Source organism: Eleutherodactylus coqui, chromosome 12 (assembly GCF_035609145.1).
Source record: "Eleutherodactylus coqui strain aEleCoq1 chromosome 12, aEleCoq1.hap1, whole genome shotgun sequence".
NCBI classification, from domain to species: Eukaryota; Metazoa; Chordata; class Amphibia; order Anura; family Eleutherodactylidae; genus Eleutherodactylus; species Eleutherodactylus coqui.
Genome location: NC_089848.1, coordinates 102,250,467 through 102,269,374, shown reverse-complemented (window position 1 = coordinate 102,269,374; position 18,908 = coordinate 102,250,467). Strand labels below are relative to the sequence as shown.

The following is an 18,908-nucleotide window of genomic DNA, read 5'->3' as shown; positions in this document are numbered from 1 at the left end:
ATACTCTCCCATAGACGTCCACAGGTGATGGACATAGCTGACCCTCCTCCCCCTTCCTGCACAAGTCACAGACCATATGCACAACACTCTCACACACAAGTCTACAGGTGATGGACACAGCTGACCTCCTCCCCCTTCCTGCTCAAGGCACAGACCATGTCCACAACACCCTTCCATAAAGGTCTATAGGTGATGGACACAGCTCACCTGCTCCCTTTCCCTACACAGCTCACAGACCATATCCACAGTACTCTCACACACAAGTCTATAGGTGATGGACACACCTGACCGTCTCCCTGCACAGATCACAGAGTATGCCCATATCACTTTCTCATAGCAGTCTCTAGGTTTTGGACACAGCTCATCCACTCCCCCTTCCTGCACAGGTCACAGAGCATGCCCACAACACTTTCCATAGAAGTCAATGTGTCTGCTCCTGTCCATTGTGTCTATGGCTCATGAGGTTGCTGTAAAGCATCTCTCTAAATGCTGTTAACAGTCACTCAGACAAGATGGAGGCCTCATAGTCATGTACAGACAATGGAATAAAAAAGTCTATAATCAGAAAATGAAGACAGATTAGTTGAATGGAAAATGTTTGACTATCTGGTTTTAATTAGTAACAAAGATAGGTGACACTGTCACTTTAAGGTTATAGTTTTAGATTTTTTGATAATTCCATTAATCTAATAATTGGAGTGACTGAAGACTGAACTTAGGGTGCCTACCCACTTGCGATTTTTTTTCCTGTGATGTTTTGCGTTTTTTCTCAAGAGCAATTAGTATAGAATGTGTTCTTGTCCATCTGGGGTTTTTTTTCCGTTTCGTGGGGTTTTTTCACATAGGAACTGTCAGTTGCATATGTCTCCTTATTTTTCTCTTAATGCACCCATGATTGTCAATGGAGGGCTGCAAAAAACGCAGCGAAAAACGCGCGAAAACGCCGCGTTTTTCACGCGCAAAAATTGGCAACGCAAGTGGGTAGGCGCCCTAAGGGTCTGGAAATAGGACAGTTGATGAAATTTGGGATAGTGAAGACACTTCCTTACTCAGTCAGGTCCCAACTCTAGGGATAATGGTGAAAGCCGTGTGAATGTCTAACTAATTGTGGCAGCAGATGTAACATGTTCCCGGCCATTAAGGGGCGAGGTGAGAGTACAGTGTAACAGATGCTCATTCTTCTGCAGGTTGCTGTCAGGCCGGGTACAAGCTGTTACCGTTTAGTATTTTGCATCACTTATATTCGCGTTTTGATATTAGAGTCTATTGTATATCATACCTTAGTATTATAAACCGGTCACGTCTTTATATATTGTTGAGGTCACCTATAGGGGTAGACAAAACACTAGAAAGGGGATGTTTTGACAGAAAGCGATTTCAAAACCTTAAAGGGGTATTCTTGGCTTTTACAATCAATGACCTCTTCTTAGAATAGGTCTGTTTTCGGGGGGAGATGGTGGTGACAGGTTCCCTTTAAGACTACATTCTAACGTTCAGTCCCGGGGTTCGTTATCAATCCACATGCTATTTTCTCTGACACAAATGCTAGAAATAAACAGAAAGCTGTACAAACAGAGATCTTGTTGGTATCTGTTTGAACAATGAAAGTCTATGGTTTTATCTAAGGATTCCATATTGACGGCTGCCAGAAGGGGAAGGAAGTTGATTCTGTCCAAGGCCATCCCCAGGTGCGCAAATTAGCAGTATTACCAAGGCGGATATATATTGACACAAGGGGTGAGGATAAAGGTTTTTTTTATAATTCTAGAAACACTGCACATTACGTAAGACACCTATTTACAACATTACATTATTCATGGGATGACCCCATCAAAGACATTTCATAGTTTTCCTTAAATGGGACCAGTCACTTTGACAGACCTACATTATTCGAGTAAGGACCCTATCTAAAAATTGACGAATGGTAGTTGAAAAGAGAAGATTTGGCGCTGTAGTATCACATGATTTCCTATCATGATAACTATTCCTAGTAGAGATGAGCGAGCATACTCGGTAAGGCCATATACTCGAGAGAGCATCGCCTTTTTCGAGTACCTGCTGGATCGTCCCTGAAGATACGGGGGGGGGGGGGGGCTGCGGGGTGAGCGGGGGGTTGCAGAGGGGATCGGGAGGGAGAGAGAGAGAGAAAGAGGAATCTCTCCTCCCTGCTCCCCCTCGCTGCCCCGCACTGTCCCCGACCTCCGCGGCCCCCCCGAATCTTCAGGGATGAGCCAGCAGGTACTCAAGAAAGGCAATGCTTCCTCGAGTATATCGCCTTACCGAGTATGCTCGCTCATCTCTAATCCCTGGCATTAGCAGTTTTTGAAATGTACCAACCAGGCATATTTACCAACGTTTCAAATCCAAATCACGGCACTAGTAAGTCTTGTTCTGTTTCTCCCCAGAATGCTAATAAAACCCTAGAAACTCCTAATTTTCCAGCAAATTGGCAAGAATCCATCCCCTTTCACAGTCCTATTTACAAATATTGGGACTGTTGGCAAAGTTGGACTTCACCTTTTTGTCCCACGTGTAAGGGGGTAGAAGTATTAGTTCTGTTTGTTTGGGGAAAAATAATGGTCACTGACCTTATGCCATGACTAAGAGCTCTTGTTTTTGGAATTTAATATACTCATGCTGAGTTTTTTATCGATGTTTTTACTGGAAAGCTGAAATAAAGAAATCCTTTTGTTAGCACCTGAATTGCTGAAAAACGTCTTTCTTTAATGTTTACTAGTAGTGGCTCTCTGCTCTTATACACGCGGTGGGGTGGAATAGCAAGGCAGGCTGGCATTAGGGATATTGCTTGTATACATTGTCTTGACCCCAGTCACGGTGGCCATTTTTAGGTTTTCATACTCTCATTGTCCTGTGCGGTCCATGTAAGTCTGTAGACATATGGTGGGGCATGGTTGGCGCTACAGAGAAGTGCCTATTGATTGGATAAATGGCGAGGTGTGTCACGCTAGCTGAAGAAGTGAGCTGCCACGTTGTAGTGAGTCATGGTGGTGTAATGAACAGTTGAGTTGAGTGAGCTACCTCATGTGTTCCATCTCTTAAAGGAGTTTCCAAGATTTTGGGGTGTTTTCCCATTGATGACCTATCAATATAGGTCCTCCATAAGTGATCCAAGGGGGTCCTTCACTCGGGATACCCACTGTTTAGCTGAGTCTTGGTGCCACAAGTCAATGTGATCAGCACTGGAAGCAGATAGTGCTGACAACATTGCCGCAGCTCGGTTTGGTAATGTAGGCACAGCTTCCACAACCAGTCTTCTTTCTGCGCCATCCATGCTGACAGCAGCACTGGAAATCAGTTGATTGGTGGGGTTCCTAAGCAGGGAACCCCCTCCAATTATCTATTCTGAGGATAGGTCATCAATAAAAAAAACACCCAAAAGTCGTGGACAACCCCTTTAATCCTCCTGCTTGAGAGGTCTCCATGCATGATAAAACCCCAAAGTGACAGCAATGCACTTACAAATGTATTACATTTTTTACGTAGATTAATGTTTGAAGGTTCAAAGGTCGACATCAAGTAGTTTTTGATGCACTTTGCACACTAAATAAGAAGCTGAACCAATTGAGAAGGACTTGGTTTCTCCATGTTGTATGGTGCACCGGTAATACTGCAGTTCAACACGAACCCCGGCTCTTCGTCTCCATCCAGGCTGGTTTCATTGTTACTTTTTTTTCTCACCAACAATCTAATTAGTGAAACATTGTTGAGCTTAAATGAACGGACAGTGTGGATTCTAAGGATTGTAAGGCTCATCATATTGGAGACATGAATGTAATGAAGCGGACAGTAACTTTTTACAACATGTCAGCCGAGCACTTCTAGCAATTTGTTATCCCCATAGATAGGCCAGATGAAGTGTGTGCTGCTCATTGTTCATTGTGGGAATTCAGGGGTTGAGGATACACAATGTTGACAGGTCTCCAGCCGGGATGGTTAATCGGTAGCTGGGTGTCCCACAGTACAGGTCCGTGTTAGTGACATGGAATTAATGAGCTCAAAAGAGAGTCACTGTGTCCTGTTCATCCAGGGAAAGCAAATTATTATAATTGGAGTAAGAGCCAAGAGCGGTGACTAGGTGTAGTAATGTGGACCAAGAACACAGGAGAGTACCGTGCGTTCTTCCTCAACGTTCATTTCTAATTTGGTTGCCTAATGGAAGATGTCTTGTCCGCTTTTTCTTTAAACACAGGATGTGACAATTCATGGGAATAACAAGTCAAGAATATAGACTTTGACAGTGAAAAGTGACTATTTGGTTCACAACATCTGACAACTTGCCGATCTAATTTTCCGAAAACCACTTTATTAGAGACCCTGGCCCTTTCATGATTGGAGCTTCACTATATGGAAATTAGAGCCATCCATCCGGAGTGCGGTATAAAATCACGTGACAAGTTTTCCGTGGATTAGTCTCAGCGTGAATCCACATTAGATGGGGAAGTTCAGTGATCTGAGCGACTTCCAACAGGGCCTGGTTATTGGTACAAGAGTGTCACGGCTCGCTTGGAATGCCGGATCGGGACTGGGGTGACATCACAGCATCAGCTCCGGCCCACATGGTCTACATGTTGATGCATGCTCTGTGTCATTCTGGCATTGGACGGCCAGATGAGCACTGCTCTGCTTTTGTGTGAATTGATTGGTCAACTGGAAGGTGTGTGTCTCAGCCAGCCAATCAGCACTCCTCTGTACACATTTATTCTGGCATCTCCTCATCTAGGACGCTTGTTATACTTCTAGTCTGAAGTTGTTTGTGATCATGTCTGTGGCTCCTGTCCTGTTCACACTGTCAGATAAGTCTTTTTGGTGTTTAGGATATTTGGGGTGTTGTAACATCTATCTCCTGACTTGCTATCCTAGCTAGCATTGGTATTTCATCTGGTTCATTATGTTCTTATTTAATACCTATACTGCATACATTCTTATTTATTGTAGCAAACATTTTCCCTGTGTTCATCTAAGGAGAGTCAGGATTGGCTAAGGTACCTGATATTGGGTCACCCTTATCAGGGCGAGTGCTCTGCATTTAGGTAGGCTTTCATTTCATTAGTAGGTTAGGGTCAGATTTCACATTACTCTACTTGTTCTTGCTATGAGAATATTGTATTCTCTGCATTAGCATATTGTGTTTATATCCATCTTTTTATGACAATAAATTATGTCCGATCTGAATGGGGTATTCTGGTGTTCAGCTCGGACGTAACACAGACTAGCTGGAGCCAGGATTTCACTGGCAGCCTTGGGGAGTTTTCTCATGTAATGGGATGAACTGAAGAATACGTATACCGAGAATGGTGTGATAGAGGAAAAAAAACATCCAGGAAAAAGGGGATCCTGTGGACACAAACAACTTGTCACTGGAAGGGGTCAGAGGAGGATGTCAGGAATCATTCTTACCAACAGAGGCTGCACAGTCTAGCAAATTGCAGCTGAATACAATGTCAGGGCTCCAATTTACCTGTCCGAATAAACAACTCGTTGCTCCTCAATACAGATGGGCTATAACAGTAGACAACCAGAACAGTCATTACATCTCCTTCATGCAAACATGCAAGTTAAAGGGTTTTCTGATTAAATATATTTACCACTTATCTTCAGGATAGCTGATAAGTGTATGATCAAAGGGGCCCCCAGTGATCACGGGAGAGGAGATCCCTTTCTTCAGAGTAAATGGAGCAGTAGGTGCACGTGTGACCATCCCTTTATTTACTTCTATGGGACTGACCAGTCTACTCTGGCTAAGTTCTGCTCCCAGCTACCTTCGTAGAAAGTGAATGGAGAAATGGTCACACATGCACTCCACACCTCTATTTGCTGTGTGGACTCAGGGATTGCCATTATCATGATCGCTGGGGGACCAGGCAGTGTGATGCTCGGGCAAATCAATGCTCTGCGAAACCTTGGGTTCTGATATTCGTTTTGATATTATTTTGCCACGTACCACCTACTTAAACATTGTTGCAGACTAAGTTCATCTCCTCATGACCAACTGTTGCAACTGAGTTATTATTTTTTCTATTAAACATGTACTATAGCCTGCAAAGAATTAATCTACGGCAGAGGCGTAACTTGAAGCTCCCGGGCCCCGGTGCAAAATTTGTAACAGGGCCCCCAACTATAATGCTTTATTCATAGTACTGGGTTCCCTATATGGAGAGGAGAGGCCTTATGGGCCCCCTAAGGCTCCTGGGCCCGGGTGCAACCACATCCCCTGCATCCTCTATAGTTACCACCCTGGTCTACGGCTAAAACAAGAGCAAAAGACAAACTAAAAGCCATGTAAAAAATTGTGAACCTGCATAGAAAACTGGAAGCCTACGGGATGGAAACTGAGAATTACATGGATACTTGAAGCATGTTGCTTGATTTCCAGAACAATTACCAGATTTCTGATCATCAAGTAAACACATAATACTTTTTATTCTTTCCTCGATGCTTTCAACCATTTAACACAAAATCTCCCGTTCCCTTTTTTTGGTGTTTCATGGTCGTCAGTCACAATATCATTTTCGCCCTTTGCATGAGCTTAGCAGAGTTGTCTAATGTTTACGTCCTGTGGATCAGAAGTGAGCCCGTGCCACACCGCAGCGGGAGCTGGCAGTGACTGGCAGCTGGAACAGATAAGAACAGCTATCCCCACTGTTAACCCCCTACATGCCGCAACACGATGCCAGATACAGGCGTCCTGGCTTGCCATTGCCTATGATCGCTATTGTTAGCAATAAGGCATTGCAATACTGCATGTGAGCATTATCATAGCTGTTATGGTTCAAGTCCCTGACAGGGACATAAAGAATGTAAAAAAAAACTATTTTGCGCAGTTTCCCCTATTTGTATTAAAAAAGTTACAGTTTTGAAAAATCCCACATATTTGATATCATGGTATCTGTAATGACCGGTACAATGAATTGAACACATTTATCCTGCCTGACAAAAATAAAACCCTACAGATGGAGGCAAAATGCTTATTTTGTTTGTTTTAGCCCCCCAAAAAACGCAATTAAAGTGATCAAAAAAGCCGTATGTGCTCCAAAATGGTACCAATAAAAACTACAACTGGTCACACAAAAAAACAATCACAGAGCTCCGTCCAGGGAAAAACAAAAAAGTTATGGGATGTAGAAAAAAAATAAGGCCTTTTATTGTGCAATAGTGGAAGAACCTACAAAAATTGTAATATTTTTGGTATTGTTGTAATCTTACTCACCGGTAGAAAAAAGTATCATGTCATTTATGCTATATGATTAAGGGCTCCTTCACACGGGCGATGTTATTTTTGGCCACACGTATCACAGCCAAAAATCACATGAACGTGGGGGAGCCGTAACCAAGTCGCAGCTGCAAATCTTGTTTTGTCGCCCGTTCAGACAGCCGGGGTTGCGGCGTATACCAACAGAATACCGTCGGGCGGGGGGAAAGAGCTCTGCTAAACTCCCTCCCCCTCTCCGCCCGTTGCCGGATACCAGTAATGGGAGGGGTCGGGACAGGACGGGAGCTAGCGTGCTAAACTGCTGCCCCCTTTCCACCCCTTGTTAGCTACCGGCCAGGGTAGAAGGTGGGACAGGGCTGGAGCTAGTGTGCTAATCTCTCGTTAGCCCCCTCCCTTTGCTGGCAGGCGGCAAAGAGCGGACAGGGGGAGGGAAGTGAGTCTAGCAGAGCGTTGCTAAACTCCCTCCCACCTCCCTTTTCCGGCAGCTTCCATGGGAGTCTATGGGACCGGCTGCTGTATTCTGGCCAAAGATAGGTCCAAACCTATCTTTTCCAGTCAGCGTACAAGCGGCCAGCCGAAATGTGCACCATGTGCGCTATTTTTTCCGGCCGCTAATTTTACGCCCCCAAAAATCACCTATCTAAACAAATGCATTGTAATCCAATGCTTCAGATAGTCACAATTTTCGGACGGCGTTTTTTATTGCGGCGAAATCGCTGCGATAAAACACCCGTGTGAATAAACCCTGTTATAAAAAATAATAATAATGACAGAATTGATTTTTTTTCCTCAATACTTTCAAATTGAGACTATTCAGCACAAAATTTCCCGTTCCTTTTTTGGTGTTCCATGGTCACATGGGCTTATTCAGACGACCATATATCGGCCGGGTTTTCACGCCTGACCAATATACGATGTCCCTCTCTGCAGGGGAGGAGGTTGTAAGAGCCGGGAACAGTGCACTGTGCTCCCACCCCCTCTCCGTCCCTCGCCACTATTTGCAATGGGAAGTGGCGGAGCTAAGTTCCGGGACTTAGCTCCACCCTGTCCCTCTCCCTCCCATTGCAACTACCGTAGTGGGGAGGAGTGGAGAGGAGGCAGGAGCTAAGTGCACTGCTCCTGGCTCTTCCAGCCTCCTCCCCCTGCAGAGGAGGACACTGTATATCGTCCCAGCATGAAAACCCGACCGATATACGGTCATCTGAATAAGCCCTAAGTCACAATATATTTTTGCCCTTTGCATGAGCTGTGCAGAATTGTCTAACGTTTTCCGGTTCATCCTGTTTGAATAATTTGCTTTTCACCCCAAGCCTTTTCCTATTCCAGATTGTAATTCCAATTCCCCCCCCCCCTCCCTTTTTCAAAATTAATAAATAACAAACAAATTAAAAAAAAAAGTTGTGAACCTTCATGGCAAACTTTTTTCCATAATATACAATTATAAAATAGAATTCCTAATGCAACCTCGGTTTATAGAGATGTTAGTTACTCCGTGTAGCGCCAGCGTAATTATCTTGTTTGTTTTGTTCTGAGAGTTCCTGGTAGCCATCGTTTTTGAATGGCTTTTGAAACATTAAGTCAAATTGGAAAAATGCTGTAATGAAATAGAAAAAAAGAAAAAACAAAAGCAAAAAAAAATACTTATATTCTAATTTAAATCATTTTACAAACGTTACAAGTCAGTAATAGAACATCATGTCTAGCAATCCACTCTGTACTGAACAAACAATTAAGTGGCCTTGTATGTTACTGGAGTACCGGAACAAGGAGAAAACCAGAACAAAATGAGACATCGTACTACTCTAATCTGTGCCGTTCTCAGCCGGCCCTGATACTTCGTATACTGAGTTTATTGAATTTTAATCCATTAGGTTTAGAGATGAGTGAGCACGCTTGGTAAGGTCAGTTACTTGAGCGAGCCTCGCTCATCTCGAGTAACTGCCTTCTCCTCCGAGTGTGCTCAGGGGGTGGTGGGGGAGAGTGGAGGGGAGCGGGGGGAGTGAGAGTGAGAGAGATCTCTCTCTTTGTCTCTGCCCCCACTACCGCCCGTCGTTTTGCCCTGCTGCCCCCCCCCCCCAGCACACTCGGAAGAGAAAGCAGTTACTCGAGATGAGTGAGGCTCGCTCGAGTTACTGACCTTACCGAGCATGCTCGCTCATCTCTAGGTTCTTAGATAGTGATGAGCAAGCATACTCGCTAAGGGCAATTGCTCGAGTGAGCATTGCCCTTAGCTAGTACCTGCCCGCTCGAGAGAAAAGGTTCAGGTGCCGGCGGTGGGCAGAGAGCTGCGGAGGAGAGCGGGGAGGAACGGAGGGGAGATCTCTCTCTCCCTCTCTCCCCCCCGCTTCCCCCTGCTGACTGCCGCAACTCACCACTCCCACGCGCCAGCGGGCAGGTACTCGCTAAGGGCAATGCTCGCTCATCTCTATTCTTAGGAGATTTTGATATATTGATTATTTACATGGGTTTTAGCATATTTATATTCAGAGTGAACAAGCCACATGCTGAAATCACAATGAGGGCCCCTTTAGGTTTTTGGCCAAGTCCATTCTTCCCCGAGTTTCACAGCATTATAATTACTTGAAGTTTTATATGTCCTCAACAGGACTTGCGAATCTGGGAGGAATGGGGTATTGTTTCTGCAATGCAACAAGAAAGTGTGGCGTTTCTCTATGACCTGATATACAGTGAATGAGGCTATTAAAAAGGAACTAGTTTATATACCCAGCATTGCCCGGTTTCCATTCCTACAGCACATTTTAAATTTCTTGGCGTGATAGTAGCTACAAATTTGGTCAATTCGTCTAATAATAACCTTCAGATATTGACCGTAGTCCTTGTGAGGATCATATTGAAATCCTTTTAGCAACAAATTGGAATGCCTTGTTGCCCTTGATGTCTTTCCCTTTTAGAATTTGGGCCTGATGCTGTTCTGAGGTCTCTGCAGCCCTTGATGCCCTGTTTCTGTCTCCCTTTTTAAATTCTGCCCCCATGATGTTTCAGTGTTTCTACAGCCCTTTTTGTCCTGGCTCTTTCCTGCACTACTTGAAGTCGATTCTCACACTCTTCTGTGTTTTCTGCAGCCCCTGATGTCCCGGCTCTTTCCCTCTCTTTTTGAAATTGGGGCTTGGTGCTGTTCCGAAGTCTCTGTAGCCCTCGATGTCCCGGCTCTTTCCAGCTTATTCTTAAGTCATTGGTAACATTATTTATTTCTCTCACTCACTTGCATTCATTTTGGTTGTCCATTTTTTCGGAGACATTCCGGATCCACCACACATCTAACTTGTTTACCATGGGAAATCATAACTAGAGATGAGCGAACGTACTCGTCCGAGCTTGATATTCGTGCGAATATTAGCGTGTTCGGGATGCTCGGTACTCGTAACGAGTACCACGCGGTGTTCCGGTTACTTTCAGTTTCCTCTCTGAGACGTTAGCACGCTTTTCTGGCCAATTGAAAGACAGGGAAGGCATTACAACTTCCCCCTGTGACGTTCAAGCCCTATACCACCCCCCTGCTGTGAGTGGCTGGGGAGATCTGATGTCACCCGAGTATAAAAATCGGCCCCTCCCGCGGCTCGCCACACATGCCTTGTGACTTAGCTGAGGGAAAGTACTATCGTGCTGGAGCTGCTGTAGGGAGAGCGTTAGGAGTCAGTGTAGGCTTCAAGAACCCCAACGGCCCTTCTTAGGGCCACATCTACTAGTGTGCAGTACTGTGTTAGCACAGTATTTTTATTTTTTTTTCCAAAATTGGATCTGCAGAGCATTGCGCCCTGCAATAGGGACAGAAGTGGGGGTTAGGCAGGGAGAGTGTTAGGAGTTAGTGTAGGCTTCAAGAACCCCAACGGTCCGTTCTAGGGCCACATCTATCCGTGTGCAGTACTGTCCAGGCTGCTGTTAGCAGTGTTGCATATTTTTTTTTTTCTCAAAACCGGCTGTGCAGAGCATTGCACCCGGCATTAATACTACAGGGATAGAATTGTGTAGGCAGGGCCAGAAGACATACATTATTCATTGAATACACGCAGTGTGGGTGTTCCTTGTAAAAAGCAGGGAAAAAATTCTATTTGCCCTGCCTGTGTCAGTCCTAAGGGCTCTGGGTTCGTGTGTGCTGCGTGGAGAACGTAAAAAAATCAGACGCAACCAGCTACGGTTGAGTGCAGCCTTGCGCCAATTTCTTTCCTGCCTGGGAAATACCTGCTCTGCCACAGTTAGTAACTCTGCAACAGTAAAGTTCTGTGACAGTTTTGCAGGGCCGCAACACAGTTATTAAACTTATTATTCAGTGAATAGACGCAGTGGGCCTATCCTTTTAAACAAAAGGGAAGAAAGTATATTTGCCCTGCCTGTGTCAGTCCTAAGGGCTCTGGGTACGTGTGTGCTGCGTGGAGAACGTAAAAAAATCAGACGCAACCAGCTACGGTTGAGTGCAGCCTTGCGCCAATTTCTTTCCTGCCTAGGAAATCAAATCACTGGTAATACAGCATGCTGAGGGGTAGGGGTAGGCCTAGAGGATGTGGACGCGGCCGAGGACGCGGAGGGCCAAGTGAGGGTGTGGGCACAGGCCGAGCCAGTGCGGTGGCCAGGGGTAGAGGCAGGGCCAGACCGAATAATCCACCAACTGTTTCCCAAAGCGCCCCCTCGCGCCATGCCACCCTGCAGAGGTCAAGGTGCTCTACGGTGTGGCAGTTTTTCACAGAGACGCCTGACGACTGACGAACAGTGGTGTGCAACCTTTGTCGCGCCAAGATCAGCTGGGGAGGCACCACCAACAGCATGCGCAGGCATATGATGGCCAAGCACCCCACAAGGTGGGACGATGCCCGTTCACCGCCTCCGGTTTGCACCACTGCCTCTCCCCCTGTGCCCCAACCTGCCACTGAGATCCAACCCCCCTCTGAGGACACAGGCACTACCGTCTCCTGGCCTGCACCCACACCCTCACCTCCGCTGTCCTCGGCCCCATCCAGCAATGTCTCTCAGCGCAGCGTCCAGACGTCGCTAGTGCCACAGTTTGAGCGCAAGCGCAAGTACGACGCCACGCACCCGCACGCTCAAGCGTTAAACGTGCACATTGCAAAATTGATCAGCCTAGAGATGCTGCCGTATAGGCTTGTGGAAACGGAGGCTTTCAAAAGCAGGAGGGCGGCGGCTGCCCCGCGCTACTCGGTTCTCAGTCGCCACTACTTTTCCCGATGTGCCGTCCCAACCCTGCACGACCACGTCTCCCGCAACATTGTACGCGCCCTCACCAACGCGGTTACTGCCAAGGTCCACTTAACAACGGACACGTGGACAAGCACAGGCGGGCAGGGCCACTATATCTCCCCGACGGCACATTGGGTGAATTTAGTGGAGGCTGGGACAGAGTCAGAGCCTGGGACCGCTCACGTCCTACCCACCCCCAGAATTGCGGGCCCCAGCTCGGTGGTGGTATCTGCGGCGGTGTATGCTTCCTCCACTAAAGCACCTTCCTCCTCCTCCTCCTCCTCCAACGCAACCTCTGTCTCGCAATCAAGATGTGTCAGCAGCACGTCGCCAGCAGTCGGTGTCACGCGGCGTGGCAGCACAGCGGTGGGCAAGCGTCAGCAGGCCGTGCTGAAACTACTCAGCTTAGGAGAGAAGAGGCACACGGCCCACGAACTGCTGCAGGGTCTGACAGAGCAGACCGACCACTGGCTTGCGCCGCTGAGCCTCCAACCGGGCATGGTCGTGTGTGACAACGGCCGTAAGCTGGTGGCGGCTCTGCAGCTCGGCAGCCTCACGCACGTGCCATGCCTGGCCCATGTCTTTAATTTGGTGGTTCAGCGCTTTCTGAAAAGCTACCCCCACTTGTCATACCTGCTCAGAAAGGTGCGCCGGGTCAGCGCACATTTCCGCAAATCCCACACGGACGCTGCCACCCTGCGGACACTGCAACATAGGTTTAATCTGCCAGTGCACCGACTGCTGTGCGACGTGCCCACACAGTGGAACTCTACGCTCCACATGTTGGCCAGACTCTATGAGCAGCGTAGAGCTATAGTGGAATACCAACTCCAACATGGGCGGCGCAGTGGGAGTCAGCCTCCTCAATTATTTACAGAAGAGTGGCCCTGGTTGGCAGCCATCTGCCAGGTCCTTGGAAAATTTGAGGAGTCTACCCAGGTGTTGAGCGGCGATGCTGCAATCATTAGCGTCACCATTCCTCTGCTATGCATCTTGAGAAGTTCCCTGCAAAGCATAAAGGCAGACACTTTGCGCTCGGAAACAGAGCCGGGGGAAGACAGTATGCCGCTGGATAGTCAGAGCACCCGCCTGTCTATATCTCAGCGCGTTGAGGAGAAGGAGGAGGAGCATGAGGAGGATGAGGAGGAGGGGGAAGAGACAGCTTGGCCCACTGGTGAGGTTACACATGCTGCTGGGCTGTCATTCTTTCAGCGTGTATGGCCTGAGGAGGAGGAAGAGGAGGAGGAGGAGGAGGATCCTGAAAGTGATCTTCCTAGTGAAGACAGCCATGTGTTGCGTACAGGTACCCTGGCACGCATGGCTGACTTCATGTTAGGATGCCTTTCTCGTGACCCTCGCGTTACACGCATTCTGGCCACTACGGATTACTGGGTGTACACACTGCTCGATCCACAGTATAAGGAGAGCCTTTGCACTCTCTTTCCCGAAGAGGAAAGGGGTTCGAGAATGATGCTATACCACAGGGCGCTGGTGGACAAACTGATGGTAAACTTCCCATCCGACAGCGCTAGTGGCAGAAGGCGCAGTTCCGAGGGCCAGGTAGCAGGGGAGGCGCAGAGATCAGGCAGCATGTACAGCGCAGGCAGGGGAACATTCTCCAAGGCCTTTGCCAGCTTTATGGCTCCCCAGCAAGACTGTGTCACCGCTCCCCAGTCAAGGCTGAGTCGGCGGGAGCACTGTAAAAGGATGGTGAGGGAGTACGTAGCCAATCGCACGACCGTCCTCCGTGACGCCTCTGCCCCCTACAACTACTGGGTGTCGAAGCTGGACATGTGGCCTGAACTCGCGCTGTATGCCCTGGAGGTGCTTGCTTGTCCTGCGGCTAGCGTCTTGTCAGAGAGGGTGTTTAGTGCGGCTGGGGGAATCATCACGGATAAGCGTACCCACCTGTCAACCGACAGTGCCGACAGGCTAACACTCATCAAGATGAACAAAGCCTGGATTTCCCCAGACTTCTCTTCTCTATAAGCGGACAGCAGCGATACCTAAACAATACGTAGGCTGCACCCGCGGATGGAAGCATCGTTCTCTCTCACCATCCAAAACGGGGACATTTCTGCTTCATCAATCTGTGTCTAATATTCCTCCTCCTCCTCCTGCTCCTCCTCCTGAAACCTCACGTAATCACGCTGAACGGGCAATTTTTCTTAGGCCCACAAGGCTCACTCATATAATTTTTCTAAACAATTTTTATACGTTTCAATGCTCTTAAAAGCGTTGAAACTTTAAAGGAGATGTCCCGCGCCGAAACGGGTTTTTTTTTTTTTAAACCCCCCCCCCCCGTTCGGCGCGAGACAACCCCGATGCAGGGGTTAAAAAACCCACCCGCACAGCGCTTACCTGAATCCCGGCGGTCCGGCGTCTTCATACTCACCTGCTGAAGATGGCCGCCGGGATCCTCTGCCTTCGTGGACCGCAGCTCTTCTGTGCGGTCCACTGCCGATTCCAGCCTCCTGATTGGCTGGAATCGGCACGTGACGGGGCGGAGCTACACGGAGCCGCTCTCTGGCACGAGCGGCTCCATAGAAGACTACAGAAGACCCGGACTGCGCAAGCGCGGCTAATTTGGCCATCGGAGGCCGAAAATTAGTCGGCACCATGGAGACGAGGACGCTAGCAACGGAGCAGGTAAGTATAAAACTTTTTATAACTTCTGTATGGCTCATAATTAATGCACAATGTATATTACAAAGTGCATTATTATGGCCATACAGAAGTGTATAACCCCACTTGCTGCCTCGGGACATCTCCTTTAAAGGGGTTGTCCCGCGGCAGCAAGTGGGTCTATACACTTCTGTATGGCCATATTAATGCACTTTGTAATATACATTGTGCATTAATTATGAGCCATACAGAAGTTATAAAAAGTTTTATACTTACCTGCTCCGTTGCTGGCGTCCTCGTCTCCATGGTTTCGGACTAATTTTCGGCCTCTGATGGCCAAATTAGCCGCGCTTGCGCAGTCCGGGTCTTCTGCTTTCTTCAATGGAGCCTCTCGTGCAGGATGCCGGCTCTGTGTAGCTCCGCCCCGTCACGTGCCGATTCCAGCCAATCAGGAGGCTGGAATCGGCAATGGACCGCACAGAAGAGCTGCGGTCCACGGAGGAAGAGGTTCCCGGCGGCTATCTTCACCGGTAAGTATAGAAGTCACTGGAGCGCGGGGATTCAGGTAAGCGCTCCGGTAAGCTTTCTTTAGGTCCCTGCATCGGGGTTGTCTCGCGCCGAGCGGGGGGGGGGGGGGGGGGGGGGTTGAAAAAAAAAAAAAAACCTGTTTCGGCGCGGGACAACCCCTTTAACTTGAACCAATTTTTCGTTAAACTGGGCTGCCTCCAGGCCTAGTTACCACTTAAGCCACATTAACCAAAGCGATTAATGGGTTTCACCTGCCCTCTTGGTTGGCCATGGCCAATTTTTTGGATGTACATTAGTACTGTTGATACAGCAATTTTTGTGGGCCTTCGCCTACAGTGTAATCAAATGAATTTTTAGCCCACCTGCATTACAGCTGACGTTACCTCAGCTGTGTTGGGCAATGCAATGGGATATTTTTGTGTATCGCCGGTGGGTTCCAGGGAACCACCCATGCTGTAGGTGCACACGGAGTTTAACCTACATCTGTCCACTTGTAAAGAACCCCAGTCTGACTGGGGCATGCAGTGTGGGCCGAAGCCCACCTGTATTAAGCACGATATTACTACCTCTGCTGTGTCTAGCAATGCAATGGGATATATTTATGTACCGCCGGTGGCTTCCTGGCACCCGCCCATGCTGTGGGTCCACAGCGAGTTGTTACTACATCTGTCCAGTTCTAAAGAACCCCAGTCTGACTGGGGCATGCAGTGTGGGCCGAAGCCCACCTGCATTAAGCACGACATTACTACCTCAGCTGTGATGGGCAATGCAATGGAATATTTTTATGTACCGCCGGTGGGTTCCTGGCACCCACCCATGCTGTCGGTCGACAGGGACTTCACAATAGGGAGTTGTACCTGCCTGTGTCTATGAATTAAAAACCGCGGTCTGACTGGGGCATGCAGACACCTTGACAGAATGAATAGTGTGTGGCACATAGGTTCCCCATTGCTATGCCCACGTGTGCAGCTCCTGATGGCGGTGGCACAGGATTCTATTTCTCATTGCTTCTGCACAGCATTGTGGGCTATCGCCCCACCACTTTTAAAGAGGGTCGCTGCCTAGCCGTGCCAACCCTCTGCAGTGTGTGCCTGCGGTCCCTCGTCATGGCAGACGCAATTCTAAATAGACATGAGGGTGGTGTGGCATGAGGGCAGCTGAAGGCTGCGCAGGGACACTTTGGTGTGCGCTGTGGGGGGGGGGGAGGGGAGGGCGGTCGGGCAGCATGTAACCCAGGAGAAGTGGCAGCGGAGTGTCATCCAGGCAGTGATTGTGCTTTGTTGGAGGTAGTGTGGTGCTTAGCTAAGGTATGCCATGCTAATGAGGGCTTTTCAGAAGTAAAAGTTGTTGGGAGGGGGGGGGGGCACTCTTGCCGCTATTGTGGCTTAATAGTGGGACCTGTGAACTTGAGATGCAGCCCAACATGTAGCCCCTCGCCTGCCCTATCCGTCACTGTGTCATTCCCATCACTTTCTTGAATTGCCCAGATTTTCACACATGAAAACCTTAGCGAGCATCGGCGAAATACAAAAATGCTTGGGTCGCCCATTGACTTCAATGGGGTTCGTTACTCGAAACGAACCCTCGAGCATCGCGATAATTTCGTCCCGAGTAACGAGCACCCGAGCATTTTGGTGCTCGCTCATCTCTAATCATAACGCATTTCATTTTACCACAGATTATACATTTGTTGTAACAGTGTAAACAAACCTGTTTATTTGCACATAGCAACCAATCATCACTCCTTCATCTGCCCTAGTAAAATGAAAGCTGTGCTGTTGTTGGTTGTTGTGAGCAACAAACAGTTAAATCCCCTCCTGGAATCTTGAATTGGATTATGAAGAGTATGTGTAGGAAGAGTGGTTGAGTTCCATCAAGGCCCATGGAGCAAGCAAATTTTCACTTTTATATATATATCGTAGATGTATCACCAACAGTAAATATTTATTTTACTAATTAAAACTAGATAATTCCTCCATTTTCTTAATCTGTTTTTATTTATTGATTTGTAGATTTTTTTTATTCTTCTGTCTGTACTTAACTATGGGGGCGGCTATCTTGCCTAAACTGCATTTAGAGATACGCTTTACAGAAGCCTCATGGGTCATAGACACAATGGGCAGGATGTGATCCATTGACTCCTATGGAAAATTATTGTGGGCATGCTCTGTGATCTTTTCAGGGAGGAGGAGGAGTTGTGCTGTGACCATCACCTATAGTATTCTACGGGAGAGTATTTTGGGCATGCCTTGTGACCTGTGCAAGGAGAAGGAGGAGAATTGTGATCATCACTTATTGACATCTATGGAAGAGTGTTGTGGGAGTGCTTTGTGATCTGTGCAGTGAGGAGGAGATAAGCCGTGACCTATACATTTATATAGGATAGTGTTGTGAGCATGCTCTGTGACCTGTGCAGGAAGGAGGAGGTGTGCTGTGATCATCATTTACAGACTTCTATGGGAGAGTGTTGTGAGCATGCTCTGTGACCTGTGCAGGATGGAGGAGGTAAGCTGTGATCATCACTTATAGACTTCTATGGGAGAGTGTTGTGGGCATTCTCTGTGACCTGTGTAGGTAGAGGAGGTAATCTGTGACTATCACCTATAAACTTTTATGGGAGAGCATAGTGGGCATGCTCCATGACCTGTCCAGAGAGGAGGAGGTGAGTCATGACCATCACCTATAACTTCTGTGGGACAGTCTTGTGGGCATGCTCTATGACCTATGCAGAGAGGAGGAGGGGAGTCATGACCCTCACCTATAACTTCTATGGGACAGTCTTGTGGGCATGCTCTATGACCTATGCAGAGAGGAGGAGGGGAGTCATGACCCTCACCTATAACTTCTATGGGACAGTCTTGTGGGCATGCTCTATGACCTATGCAGAGAGGAGGACAATGTAAGCTGTTGGTGCATTTGCCTGTAACATTATTTATATATTAGCATGGTTTTATACACTTCAGTAATGCACATGATCCAACAGTTTTCAACTACTTTGATTTGATTACCGTTATCTCAAGAAATACTTTAGGCCCTGTTTATATCTGCATCGGAGGCTCCGTTTAGAGCCTGTGATGCGGTTCTGGATCAGTATCCCGGACACAATAGCTACTTCAGGCAGATAAATGCCTGCCAGCATACCGAAAGCCCAATAGACCTGATCATACTTTGTATGGCGCATTGGATGCCATTTGAATCCTGCATGTGCCGGATCCAGCAGTTCTGCTATGAAAAATGCAAACAATGGAACTTATACCGAAGATGTGAACATGGCGTTAGTCGAAACTGCAATCGCAATCAAAAGATTTTGATC

General features: G+C 47.7%; 1 protein-coding gene across 1 annotated transcript in view; it reads left to right on the top strand.

Moving 5' to 3' along the window:
* Positions 1-18,908, top strand: part of PTPRN2 (protein tyrosine phosphatase receptor type N2) — a 1,135,353-nt gene that overhangs the window by 312,620 nt on the left and 803,825 nt on the right. The window lies entirely within an intron of this gene.